Below are 15,003 nucleotides of genomic sequence, written 5' to 3'. Positions count from 1 at the left end.
CCAGGCTCCAGCCCACTGAGCAAAAGCTGCCAGTTCTCTTCAACTTTTCTGCAAGACCCAGCCTGGCAGAGGCATTTTCATCAGCTCTGAGTGTGAGACAGCTCATCCCTCACACCAATCTGATTCACACTAACAAGACATACATGGGCAACTGCCAGCAATAAATTTGCAGCCCTGCCAGTTTCCCAAGGATGCGTTGGTTTCTGCATAGCTCCATGAATACCATCTCTCACATTTGAAAAGTTCAGAAGTTCGTTCCCCTTGAGCCAGGCCAAACGAAAGTCTTGCAACCAAAGATGAGACGTTGAGCAATAATTCTCAAAAGGGTAAAGAGGAACAGCTGTGAAGGAGAGAACAGAGCTGTTTATACAAAGTGGCTCATTGTAAACCTGCAGTGAGATCAGAGCAGTGCCAGCCTGGTGGTTAAAGGACACCAGCGAGCTGAGAGCTGCATTTAGAAAGAGCTAAACAGCATGAACTGTATCTTCATCTGCTCAAAAGCACTTATAACATTATGAAGAAGAATGAAAAAAGAAAGGAGTTTCAAAAGGCACAGAGAGGGCAGAAACACTTGGTCACAGTGGTATCAGAAACAAGTCAGGTATCTTATGCACTCAAATCGCTATGTATATTTGTGTTACATCATGCATATTGCTGTTTATGTCATGGCCATCCCTCTAGTTTGGGCAAGAAAATTACAGTGGCTTTGCTGCATCCTTCTTCAAAGTAATGTTTTATTTTTCCTTTTTCTTCCTTAATACTTCTTCTCAAGAAAAGCGTAGATACAGAGTTCAGCAAGTGACTTGTTGGGGTCTTTTAGATTCAGCCATTGCAAAGAGAAATCTTTTGTGTAATGAAGAGGAAAAAAATGTAGATAGAATAATTGAAATTAATTTTAAAAATTTCTCAAGACACTGATGCAAGGAAAGACAAAATTTCAGAACAATGTGACATCAGAGCATCCTTTTAAAGAGGTACGCATTGTGCTGTATCATGTAGATCTTGCTGAGACATCCCCCTGATCTTTGAAATGCAGTTTCTTAATGTTGAAAAACCCCCAAATCACAGGTCAGTGAGGACCGTGTCTGAAAAACAGAGCTGTGGTTCAACCCTGCTGGCAGCTCAGCACCATGCAGCTGCTCGCTCACTCTTCCAATATGGGACAGGTAAAAGTAGGAGAACTCGTGGGTTGGAGTAGAGATAGTAGAACAGGAGGAATCCATTTGCTACTTCCCATCAGCAGGCAGGTGTGCAGCCACTTCCAGGAGAGCAGAGATCATCACATGCAATGGTATCTTGGGAGAACAAATGTCATGGCTGCATGTGTTCCTTCTTCTTTCTTTGTTGCTGAGTGTGATGCCATATGGGATGGGGCATCCTTTTCATCAGTCCAGCCCCCCAGCTCCTTACACACCCCAAGCCTCTCCTTGACACGGCAACAACTGAAACATCAGTGTATTCTCACCACTGTATTCACTAAAAATCCAGAACACAGCACCACACAAGCCTCTATGAAGAAAATGAGCTCTGTACTACCCAAAACCATGACACAGAGATTTATAATAAGCTATAAATATTGGCTCTAACATCATTCTGTCAATAAAATAGCAAGAATGATCTGAAAACCTCAGAGTATTTGCAAATCAGGAAGTAATCAAATGTCTGAACATCTTTCTGAAATCATGAAAAATCATATAAATAAATATAAGATAAAATATTCAGGCAGAACTTTCTGCTGGTGTTCTAATTGCTGCATAAATGCAGGTAATTAAATTCCCCTGAATTTGAAATAGACATAATCTCCAAGTCAGATGGAGGGAAGCAGAGGCAATGACATATCACAGGTCAGGTTTGCAGGAGTATATGAGTGAGTTAGGAGCAGAAGTCCCTGTAAAATGATGTTTAGATTTGAATTCCTTATTAAGTCAAATGTCTTTGAAAATCCCAGGTCAGGGAAAGAAAAATAAAACTTGGGTGTTTGTCTTCTATATCCTTGTTTAGGTGCATATTATATTTTGACATGAGAACATTCTGTAGCTCTCCAAACATTCTCTGATTTCATTTACTACTTTTACATGGACACCAATTCCTTCTTCTCCAGTGAGCAAACACTGCATAATGTGATTTGCCTGAGACCAGAAATGGAATTGGTGACTGGGCCAGAAGCAAATTCCAGGGCCTTTCCTCCACTCCTATTTTCTAGACATTATCTCATTTTATTTGAAAACTACATGTTGCAAATTCACTGCTATCACAGCCTGCATTAAGCTTTAATATGGGATGACTTGGCTCCTGTTGTGATTAAATTGAACTCTTATCATAACCCAAATACAAGTTCTCGTGTGTTTTCCCAGAATACAACAATATTGGCTTAATACCAAGCTGGCACTCTGCACTCTAGATCTTGGCTAGGAAATGATATTTATAGATGTGCACACATGCAAGCACTCCTATATACACATGCACGTACACGCTCATGCACACACCATTACAAGCATCAGGATATGACAGTGACACCAGGGATTGGGAGATCTCCAGGAGACCCATGGAAGCTGCAGATTTATTTGAGATGTAAAAAGAAGCATTCATCCAGTTTGAAATATTTAAACACTGGTCCCTTCTCTTAGTGGTTGTGAGGCAGCTCCCGGCATTCTGAGGCTGGCACTGAGTCCGTGAAAGATGGTTGCTCAAAATCCTTAAATGCACTTTAGAAAATGATTGATTTTGCTTTTATTTGTTCACCCGTGTACCCAAGACCCCCATTCCTCCTCCCCTGGCAATGTTTATTAAAGTCAGGCAGCCCTGCTTTCCAGTGCTTTTGGAAATAAGGGTGGAGAAACTACACTGAACATCCCATCTCTTTGACTACTCTGGCAAATCTCTCCTTGTTCTTGTCCTTTTTATTTTTTAAGGAATGGAGTCTTTCAGACTGATTAGTAACATGTTGTGTCTCAGGGAGCCAAAGGGACAACAGAGGTGCTTTGTGCAGACCCAGACTGGCTGCCCTTCATGCGCAAGGCTGAGCCTGGGGACAAGGGTCTAACGTAGAAATGCACTTGGATGGTACTGAAAGTGGTCTGTGGGGCCATCACGGGGTCTCTGCTCCTTTTTGGAGCCAGTCTAGGGGGAGGGAGGAGGGAAATCTCCATCCCAAGGCTGTCCCTGCCATGCTGAGAGCCTTCAGAATCAGCCTTTGGCCTTGGGAGAAGCTGGGGAGGGGAAGGGCAGCTGCGGGGAGAAGGCTCGCTGTGTTCAATGCACTTAGGCTGACATCCTGCCAATTTACCTTCGCTTTGGCAAACCCTATTTATCTTATACTTCCCAAGGTCCCCAGGCTGCATTTTGCTTGCCTTCAAAGGGCATTTCTCCTCTTCTGAGTCACAATGTGCTTTGTTCATCCCTCTTCCCCAAACACTGGAAAGGATGCTTTACAAGAAGCACCCAAGGGGGCTAAATGTAATAAACCGTCTCGATACAAGAAAGCAAAAGAGGACTCTGACACACAGCAGTTGTGAAGGCTGAATACAAAATGCACTTTCCACTACAGTGAGCCTTTGCTTGGCAGAGCCTTTAATGAAATGACTTATCTGTGTGGGCAGCAATGCTTCCCTTTTGGGCTCATTCTTCCAGCCTCCTTCTCCCACCTCAGCCATTGTCAGCCTTCCAGTCACAGCTGCACTGTAGTCTAGTAGTCGTCATTTCTTTTGGCCCCATTTCAAACCACGACTGTGTTTTTAAGTTATCTGACAAATCTCTAGCAGGTTCACAATGACTTAATCCGTGGAGGAAAGGCTGCAGGTTGCATTTGCTGGAATAAATACTGGTTTTAGGTTTCCTGCCCTTCACTTAACTCAGATGAGGAGGTGTGTTCCCCTGTGCCATAACACCAGCGAACAAGAGACTGAATCATGTAAGGTGTGAGTTTCTGCTGTGCACATTTGCATTGGTAGTGATCTACAAAGGGCTTACAGGCTTCAGGTCCTACCCTGAAAGACTGGGGCAGTGGTTTTCTCTTTGCATTTGTTTACCAAAATGTTCAGTAGACCTCCAGCAGCAAAGAGATTGTTCATATGTGCTTAATTGCTGTGATTTCATCAAGTCTTTGTTATTAGCTGAACAAGATGTGAGCTTTGCCTAAGTACCTAAGTTTGTGCTTTGTCACCATTTGCTTAGCAAACCAAGTTTCGTAGGCACTTTTATTTCAAATGAGGTAGATGGATATGAACAAGGAATTAAACAGAATATCCAAGTGTTTTCAGCCAGCTGTGAGGCAGTAATTACTACAGTGTGCTATGGAAATATGCCATGTAAAAATTAAGAAGGAAAAACAGGTATACAAAATGCTTTGTGACAATTTTTTCAATTTTGATATATTTTGGGAAAAATGCTGTCTTTGAGACAAAAGAAGATATAAAGAAATTCAAGACAGCATAATAGAAACAAAAGAAAGGCTCCATCAAATTAGACCCAGGTCAAAGCTGTACTTCTGGGAAGTCAGCTGATGTTTTCAGGGGGGAAAATGCAAGGAGAGGTTGATTCAGAATAAATAAATGCATAACTCCATCAAAAAGTGGCTACAGCAAATCAGAACCCAGACATCAGATACACGTATTTGCATGTGTCTCATGTGATTTCTGGAACACATTAAAAGTCAACAGATGAAATTTGTAAACTTTTGGATACTTGTCTCCTGTCTCCAAAGAGGGATATACATACATCCTCCTCCCATACAGTCATCTCTTACTACTCTTTAGCCTGTTTCTTACACCTGAATTAATTATATAGCACTTGTATTTCAGGACTAATGTAGAAGGGGATATTCTCTCACAGAAATATCCATATTAGAGCACACCATGACCTCAGGGCCCTAAGACATCAGCAAGGCAAAACATAAGGTGAAAACATATTCCCTTTGTATGGCAGCAACTTGTGTGCCTCAAAGGAAGGCATATGCTCTCTGTGCCAGCCTAACAATGACAGAGTAATTGCATTGCTTTCCATCTTCATTACCCCCAGATTATGGTCTTTCACATCTTAATAGAATCCAAATTTAGCCTCAGTCTTTTTGGTTAAGTCCAACCTTTCACTCCCCAATGATTCCTCAGTCTCCAGTATTGTTTCTTGGAACACCAGAGAAGGTGATTAGTGACAACCTGAAGTGAGGAACATGGGGGTACATTATATCTGTCAAATGAGGAAACATTAGAAGAAAGAGCTTGGGAAAAAGGGGTAAACATTTCTGTATAACTCTAAAAGATAGGTTGTTAACAAACTCCTTAGAAATTGTCTTAATTAGGCAACTCCATAGAGGCCCAAGTCTCTTCAAGTACTGACCATCCTTATCTCTCCCTTCACTTTCTACTCCAGTGTTTGACTAGTACATTTTACCTACTGCTAGGTGTCTCACTTCTACAGTTTGGGCTTTAATCCAGCTCCATGCTCTAATCCTTTGCCCAGTAGGGGTATGCTGGAATAACTGGATCAGTGACAATCTGAGAGAACAAAAAGTAGAGAGAGAGGTAAGAGTTCAGGTTCACAAAGTGATGGATACAGGATGGAGTAAGTTCAGAGAATAGTGAGTGTGCCAGGGAGATACGACATCCCAAAAAATAGAAGGTGCCAGAAGCCGTGTGGGAAGGATGGAATCTGAGCAGCCTAGTTCCTGTTTGTGAGGTATGCTGATGGATGAGGAACATCTGTCATGAAAGGCAAAGAAGAAATATACTACAGAACAAATGATAGCTGAGAGAACAAATTGCTGTAAATGCAGCGGCAAAGCTGTGAAAGCTTTCATCAGAGCTTAGCAAAAGTGCTGATCCAACAATATATTGCAGTATAAAGCATAGGTAAGTAATTTGTATTGAGATAAATGCTAAAGAAAAAGACTTGTAACCAAAGACGACAGAAATGTTATGGGGTGCAGGGAAAAGAAGAGATGCAAAAGAGATACACTGTTTAGACCATGGATGTTCTCTTAGAGCAGCAAACTCACTCACATCTCTGGTCAGCTCAGCTGAAGGGGAAAAGCAGGGCAAGCTTTCTAAAAGTGTATGAAAAGAATCAGAGAATGATTCCCACTGTGGCTCATTTTTCTACCTCCATTTCAACCACACTTTGTCCTGCTTGTTTCCACAGTGCAGGGCCGGCCTCAAAATCTTCCACAAGATTTGCAACGTGCAAGCCAGCCAGCTGCAGTGATCCTGCCATCTGCTTCTATTTTTAATATCCCAGGTTGCAAGCAGTTTTATTTAGCCACCACTCTCCTGGGGATTGCCTTAAACAGCGCAGCACAAAGCAGCAAGAGGCCCTCTGTTAGCATCCCTGGGATCCTGTGGTGTTACAGGGCATCAGAAAAGGAGGCAGGACTGATCTCGTGCAGTTGAGGGTGTTTAATGCAAGGTCCATTATTAGGAAATATTAGCTCTGGAGGAACTAATAGGACTTATGATTCACTGCATAGGCATCAAGCTGCAGTTATATCAACTCAATGAAGTACCAGCTGAATCTGGGGGGAAAAATACAGGGGAAAAAATGTTGGTTTTTTTTTTAATGATTTTTTTTTTTTTTTTTTTGAGTGCCACCTTTAAAAAACAATTTATTGGATTTAGTGGTCTAATAGGAACATTATTTTATGTACCTAGGTTCAAGCCTGGCAGGCTGCTGTTTCCTCTTACATCTCTGTCAGAGTAGGATTGGTCTGCTAGCATTCCCAGGGAATGGTCCAGTTCTGCCTTTGATGCCTTGTCCTATGTATCATGAAACACCAAGATATTAACAGAACAGTCTGTTTGCACCAGCCAAAGGGGCAAATTCATCAGATGATAGCATAGTAAAATGACAGTGTTCTCCTCGTTTTCTGTTATGGTGTAGTCATAGCATGGCAGCATCATCTGGGTTAGAAAAGACCTTGAAGATCATCAGGGTCAGCCATCACTCTGACCTACAAACTCCCATCACTAAACCATGTCCCTTGATGCCATAAAATTTCTATTTAATCTACATGTGATAGGGAGCTAGTTGATACCACTGAATAGAAAATCTTTTCTCAGATTGGCTTTCTTATCAAGACTGCATTGAATACATTTTAAGTGCTTTAAATTCAACATGACAAGGAATAATGTTTTATTTGTGGTTATTATTTGCTCTCGGGGTGATAAACCGACCTGTAAGTTCAAAACTGGAGTGCAACAACCAGTTTCAAACATCGTAAATATTCTTACTTCTGCTGAAATTCTTATTTTTATTTTTTATTTAAAACTTAGGTCCTGTATCGGTGTTCTTTTTCCCTGTGTATGAATAGGCACATGCAGGTGAGACAGGAATCTGAGCTCCTGTTAGTTAAACAAGACCTCTACAATAACGTCCACGAAGTCTCTGGTTAATTCAGCTAACCCTAATTTTGTCATCAGAAGAGCTCTTCATGTTTTGCTGGCTGATTTCAGTAGAACTCCAATACATTTCTTGGGAGCTTAGAAAATCACATGTGAACTCCTAAGCTGATGTGACTTGGCCGGTGACTCAGAACACATCTCTGTAATAATGGAATTGCATTCCATCTCAAATATCAAAAATGCATAAATAATGCTAATCTGTTTTGAAACATTTGCAGAATACAGTATGAAAATAAGTTTACCACACCCTCAAACCACAACATTTAAACCATTAGGACATATCTGTCCAAGTCATGCCTATATATACAGAACCAACTTCAATCTGAGACTCCATCAAAATTCACCCAAGAACTGTGTTGAATCTTTCCTAGAATAGCAGGACTTTGAAAAATGTGTTCCACACAGATTCATCAGTAATTTTACATAACTCTGGCCCGTATATATGGTTTTACATATGTATGGCCACATGCATTGAAGTTTGTACACCTACATGTACACCCTTTTTACCAAGTCACATGGAAGCCTGTGAGTCTAGTTTGTCATACACTAGTCTGAGAATCTAGTTTGGCACAGCGTGCCTACAACAGAGTGTGATCCCATGGTGTTTCCTGTGCCTCAGCTATCACTCATCTTAGGCTTTTCCAGTTAACAAAATCTACAGACATCGCAGCTCTTGCATTTCTATTCCATTTTCTTTATGCATCCAAAACGTACAACTGAATTTATTCAGCTATGCTGATAGAATTAGGCACCATTTAAATCACTTTCTCTGATTCACATTTGGAAAAGAAGTGCCTAGTGAAACTCCATAGTTTTCTAAGGCCATTATTAAAAATTAACAATGTTTTCAATGTTTGAATGGGCTCAGGAAACAGCTATTATTTATAGAGAAGCTAAAGTCAAGGCTTCTTAACAATATTGGACTAAACTGATTAATTGGACAAACAATCCCTTAAGGAAAGAAAGAGGCTATTGTTCATACAATGCAAAACCAAACATAATAATTAACCACTCTGAACAGTTTGACAGAAGGTCAGATGCAATAGAAGAAGTACCAAAGTGCTTGAAAAGCAATGTGAAAATCCTCGTGTGACGAGGGAAAGTACTTGAAAGTAGGCATAAACAGAACTCTTATATGTAAGTCTGAAAGTGCCTAAATCGCTTACTCAAAGCAGAAGCTGATTTATGGTCCTTCAAAGTCTGAAGTTTAAGTCCCAACAGCTTCACACATTCACTCTTGCCAAAGCTGGTGGCGGCCAGAAATCAATTGAAAAGTCCTTTGAAAATAAACATTCCCAGCTTGCATTTCATCCATGTCCATTCCTGGAGGTGTTCAAGGCCAGGTTAACGGGGCTGTAAGCAACTGATCTGGTGCCTGATTTAGTGATTGCCAGCCCTGTCCTTGGCAGAGAGTTGAAACTAGATATCTTTGAGGTCCCTTCCAACCCAACCATTCTATGATTCTATGATTCTATGAGTCTGTGATTGATTCTACGATATCATGATGATTAAGACTTAACAAAGCTGCCAATTACGTAACTTGATTTTAGCTTTCTTAAAGCTAATTCATACCTACCCACTGTGCAGAGATGAGTTACAACTGAAAGCAAATCATTTTGTACTAAAAGTGTCACCAAGGAATACTCATTTATCTCACTATGTATTTGCAATAGTAAATAAAATTGCCCAGTGCTTGTTTGCTGTGCCAAGAACAAGGGATACCACACATTTGCAACCATACAACTAAACTCTTCACTTCCAGCCCAAGGTTTCTTTATTCAAACTGCACATGTAGAACAACCTATGCTACCTCCTAGCCTGTACTGTATGATACAGCCAACTTCTACCTGATAGTAATTATAAGGGTCTTAACAGTACCAAGACAATGATGGAAAACAAGTCCTGGTCTTTGTCTATTAGTGTAGATGCAGCCTAAAAGAACAGTGGTAGATCTCTAGGGGAAAGGGACAGTTTAGAGCAGTCATCAGTTGGAAAAAAATATATACTGCTGATAGGCAGTGTTTCAGAGAGCTCCATATATGGCTTCCTAATTCATTTATTTATGAATTGTACCCTTATCTCTATTTTATCAGTTTTATATTTTGTATTTTTTATATTTTGTATTTTATCAATTGAAAATTAATGACAGGTCCCTTGAGAAGGACTAGTTCAGATGCAATCATACACACTGGGATGTTTTCATGTAGGCAAACAGAACATCCAAGTGTGTAGAAATCTTTATTAACTCTAATTTTGAGATTTCTTCTCCTGTATATAAAAAAAACTTGTTCCTATTGCATATATAAAATATATGTGTGAGTTCCTTGCAATGGCATTTAGACTTCCTTTAGGGAATTTGTTCCAATCTTCTAGCTTTTGTAGTCCAACACGTCTTTGTTTCAGTCAATCAACATTTCTGCTCTAACAGAGACTTTACACAATACTGAGTTAGATTTTTAAGCACATAAAAATTCACCACATTCAGAGACTACCAAGCTGACTCCTTTTATCTATGAATTCTTTGAGTGTTCTGTATCAGAAGAGAAATAGTGGATCTTGTCAAACTGGACTTCCATTATTCTTATTAATTACTTTCCATTGTGTTATTGCATCTCATCAGTAGTGTATCTCAGCTTTTCACAGTTGATACTACTGACATCAGACTTTTGTGTAGAAAGTTAATGTTTGATTTTATGAACAAGGACACAAAGGCCAAGGAAGAGAAAATAACACACGTTGCCTTCAGCACTGCAGCAGATATGATAGAGTTCTTCTAAGCAGCTAATCAGGACCCTTGCAGAAAACCATCACTGATTCATGGGAAACCCCTCTGGGATTCATGTTCTGCTATGGTGGGGTTTCTCTCTTTTTTTTTCATTAAGAAACAGCTTAGATAAAAAGTCTTTCTTAGATAGAAAGCACCATCTTTGCCTAACATCCCAAATAGCCCATGGCAAGAATTTTCTTGACATTCACAAGGGTAGGTGATATTTTTGGATTTTTTTTTCAAGTAATGAATTACAAGTTTTATATTCCATACAGTCTTCTACTTAAAAGCCATGTAAATTGAAATGTGAACCCAGATTCATAAACCATTCCCTCTATATCAGGCAAAGGCTTGTGCAAAAAGATGTAAATCTTGGCAATGACAAGGAGTGAAAGAATACTTTAACATGAAGTCAAAATACTCACCTATGGCAAATAAATCTTAGTGTGTCAGTTCATGTCTCCTTCATTAATAATGAATGTAAAGGATGACTTCTTGAAGTGCACTTTGAAATTTAATAGGAATGGACTAAAACAAATGTGCAAGGAAGAAGATCTCTAAAACCACACTTCTGGGTAAAGAATGCTTCTGTTATGTCATTGCAAGCTTCCCCACCAGCAGCATGTGTCTTAGGACTGTTTGGGCACAAGGGTAACATGTCAGCCTGAAATACTGGAGATCAGAACCTTACACATTACAGTAGTGCCTCAGATTCACTCCTATGCCTGGCTAATGAGCAACCAGAATTGAGATCAAATCTCTTACAGCAAACACAAAGCACTGGTGTCTGCTCCCCAGTGTCACAAAAGACATTGTAAGCTGCCCTAACAATTCAAAATTCAAAAGCCATATTTAGAACGTGATTTAGCTCCTCTTTCACTCCTCAAACAATGATTAGAGGTTTGGGAGTAAATCGTGTCTGGCTCCAAAACAGAAGAGTCACAAGTGACCTCTCTTCTCACTTTGCATCAGTAAGATATAAAATCAGGCAGGCCCAACACTTCCCCTCTTCTCTTTAATTCGTGCTTGGTTCTTTTTAATGAGTAATAATATAAAATGTTGAAGAAAGAAAAATGTTGAGGATCCCCAAAGGAAAGCAAATGCCTACTACAGCTTGTTATTTTTACAGCCACAGCTGCCTTTATGCCAGACTGCAACCTGCAAGTGCTGCATTTACTTTTCAGGGAAGAAAAAAATGATGACCGCTTCCAGCAATAGCCACTTTTTGCCAAGAGCTGTTGGTTGACTCCCAGGCTTCCAGAAAACATTGTTCTGTTTGTATTCAATGGCAGAAAAAAAAAAAGAAAAAAGAAAAAAAAAAAGAATGAATAAGTGGTCCCTTGATGTTTTTGTCTCAGAGAAAGAAACACCCTTTAGAAAAAGGGAACTTATCACAAGACAAATGGAGAAGCGTTTAGGTGGAGAGACCACCTCTAATGGTGAGTAGTCCTCAGGATGTTGAAAATGAAGTGTAGGAAAAGAAGCAGAAGAGGAAAGAACCTTACAGAAACAATACAAAACCAGGCAAATATTATCGTTAAATTTATCATTTTTTTCGCAGGTTTCTAAGCTGCTGCCCTAAGACAAGAATAGAAACAGAAAGGAGGAAATGGCACAATGAGGGCAATTCCTGGTAAACTGTAGAGCATGACAAATCAGGAAGTTCAGGAGATCATAAAAAGGGGAGTGGGTTGAGTTTCTAGGGTTCTTTTCTTAACCAAAATCTGTAAGTCTATTAGCAGAAGTATTGAAAAGATTGAAAACCTTTCATTGAAACAGTCATGTTTTAAGGGGAGTAGGGCATACACTTCAAGTGGGGGGAAAATGAATACCTTTGAATACTAATAAAATCCATAGTTCAGTTGCCTTTTCTGCAGTGTTTCTTCCCTCCATGCATTCTTCATTGCTGTGTTCATTTTGTGTTCTGTCTTTTTATTTTGAGATACCACAGTTATCAAAGGATTACAGGCAACAGGATTGAGGTCATCTATTAACAGCTTTGAAGTGTTTTCATATAGAGAACTGTATAAGGGTTACATCATGGTTATATTCTAGCATATTCTGGTTTATTCTCTTCTATGTACACACTGTTTTTCTTCACTGCCATAGAACTAACAAGATTTCCAACAGAATTTTATGGTCAGTGACTTCTGTGTGTCAATTCACATACTATTTATTTTTCTTCTCCTTTAGAATGGAGGAGAAATATGCACAATATAAATTTTTCATATCAATTCATCAATTCATATATGAATACTTGTTCAGTAGGCAGAGTGCTGTTTTGTGCCAATATGTGTGTTTTTGGAAGATGCATATTTTGTAAGATGTCTTTATCAGAGGAGACAATGTGAAGAGGATAGTGGGATCATATGTTTGGACATAAGTTATTTAGGTTCCATCTGAAATTCAGAATCCATCCATGTGCTATAAAAAAATGGATCTTGTTGCAAAGAAAACTAATCAATATAGTGTTAGAGCTGAATTCAGTGTGATCATATTAATTTGATGTGCTGACTATTTGCAAAGAACGGATATAATAGGCAACTGAACATTTTAAAGACCAAGACTGAAGTCATTAAAGTGATTCAGTATTCTAGACAAAGTTGGTGTGAAAAATAGGATAGATTTAATATAGTCTTTCTTTTTGAGCTTAAGTGAGTGTAGAAGGTCCTTGTTAATACATAGAGGCTTCCTAGCATTCTTGCCTGCCTTCATTTTTCTCAAGATGCGCTGCTTCTGGTGGAGATGGTCCTTGAATACTGACCAGCTTTCTTGGGCCTCTCTTCCCTCCATGGCTTTCTCCCATATCACCCTGCCAAGCAGCTCCCTGAAGAGTTCCAAGTCTGCTCTCCTGAAGTCTAGAATAGCAAGCTTGCTGCACACCCTCTTTGATACCATAAGAATTTTGAACTCCATCATTTAGCAGTAACTACAGCCAAGACATTCTACATTCCAGGAGCCTCTTCGATATCTGGTGCACTGCTGTATTCTCCCTCCAGCAGGTATTGGGATGGCTGACGTCTCCCATGATGATCATGTTTTGCTCCTATCTGTTCATAGAGAACTTCATCCACTTGGTCTTCCTGATCAGGTGGCCTGTAGATACCCCCGCTATGACGTCTCCTTCCCCTGCATTGCCTTTAACCCTAACCTATAAATTCTCTATCAGTTCATAGTTTATCCCCAGGTGGAGCTCCATGGACTCTAAGTAGTCATTGGTGTAGAGGGCAACAACCACTCCCCTTCTCTCCTGTCTGTCTTTCCTAAGGAGTTCATACCTATCTATATTCAGTCGTGAGAGCCATCCCGCCACATCTCAGTGATTCCAATCATAGCTCTATATACACATATGCCTGCAAATCCTCCTGCTTGTTCCCCATGCTCTGTGCATTGACATACAGGCTCTTGAGTTAGGCTCCCATGGAGGCTGATTCACCAATTACCATTCCCTTTCCCTCTACCATAGGAGCTGTCTTACTGGCCTGTGATCCTACTCCAGACCCAGGACATCCATTTCCACCATCAGCCTCAAAGCATAATGGTTTGAGGATCCCCACCCCCAGCACACGTTCATGGTATTTCCAGTTGCTGATATTCCACTGAATTCTTGCTAGTTGGAATCTCCCAGAACTGGAGTACTCCTGGTTAAGTATGTCATTTCAATGACAGTCAGCTGGAAGGTAGATACCATGTGAATAGCAGATTATTGCTCATAGTTCAGAAAGGAACAACTTTTCTTAGGCAATTGGTGATGACTGGAAACACTGTTCAGGTTCTTCTATAATAAGAATATCGGGCCAGTAAGAATTCAGAAGTACTCTGCAGAGATGAGTTCACTTTGTCAATTGTACAACCAGCTAAAGGAACTCCAGGTAGGTAACTAGCTCCATTAATTACTTTCACCTGCCCGTCTTTCCTATAGATGGCTAATACAGGATGTAGAAGAATGGAATGACCAATGGCTAGGATCTATGATTACAGTGAATCATCTAATTATCAGAGGCTTGATTTTGCAACTTAGGTTTGGAGAGCATATACAAAGATGCATTTGTCCCCAAGAGTAATTCTGAGCAAAGCCATTTCTATCACATAAGACAAAATATATGCTAAAAAATAAATATATAAAAAGGTCTTTTCAAGGACATCAGGCTTCAGTTAAACAAAACTCTACTGTTCTTGACACAGATGTTTTCTAGAGCCCAGACTTCAACTGAATCATAACAGCTGTATTCTTAATGGGATCTTATTGTGTGACTCTTGGCACGTTCCAACTTCAGCTGGGTAAATGGAAAGAGAACACTGAAACACTATGAGAAACTCCTCATTGGTATTATTGTGTTATTTTAAATTTTAAAAACATTAAGCTGTGAATTGTGACTGGTGCAGCTGGTGGATATGGAAAGACAATGGAAGCTTCCTGGCTTATTGGTTGTCATTATGTTATGTTTCAATCGCCTTTCTTTCCCTGCATGTGTTAAAAGCCTATGGAGAGTCAAGCAATGTAAAATCTAAAATTAAATTGCCACAGCTACAATGGGAAGGTAGAGCATGTATTTACTTCTAAAGATAGATGACTAAACTTAGGATCCATATCTCCTTAGATTGTCTATAGAATCAATGGATTGGCAAGAGTACATGCAGGTACGAATTCAAAACAGTTTGCTTATGCTTCTTCTAGACTACTTTTTGTTGGTGCATGCAAAAAAACCAGATTGTCAGCAGTATAAACTACCAGGTGAGCACATCTCCAGAGATGCTTCTGTCTGTCCAAGGTATGGTAGATGGGACAGAAAAAAAAGGAGAGCAGAGTGGATCATCTTCACTTGTTCCACTCTGCCAAGAAGT

This window comes from Tympanuchus pallidicinctus, unplaced genomic scaffold, assembly GCF_026119805.1.
Source record: "Tympanuchus pallidicinctus isolate F22 unplaced genomic scaffold, pur_lepc_1.0 scaffold3, whole genome shotgun sequence".
NCBI lineage: Eukaryota > Metazoa > Chordata > Aves > Galliformes > Phasianidae > Tympanuchus > Tympanuchus pallidicinctus.
This window is presented reverse-complemented; position numbering follows the sequence as displayed.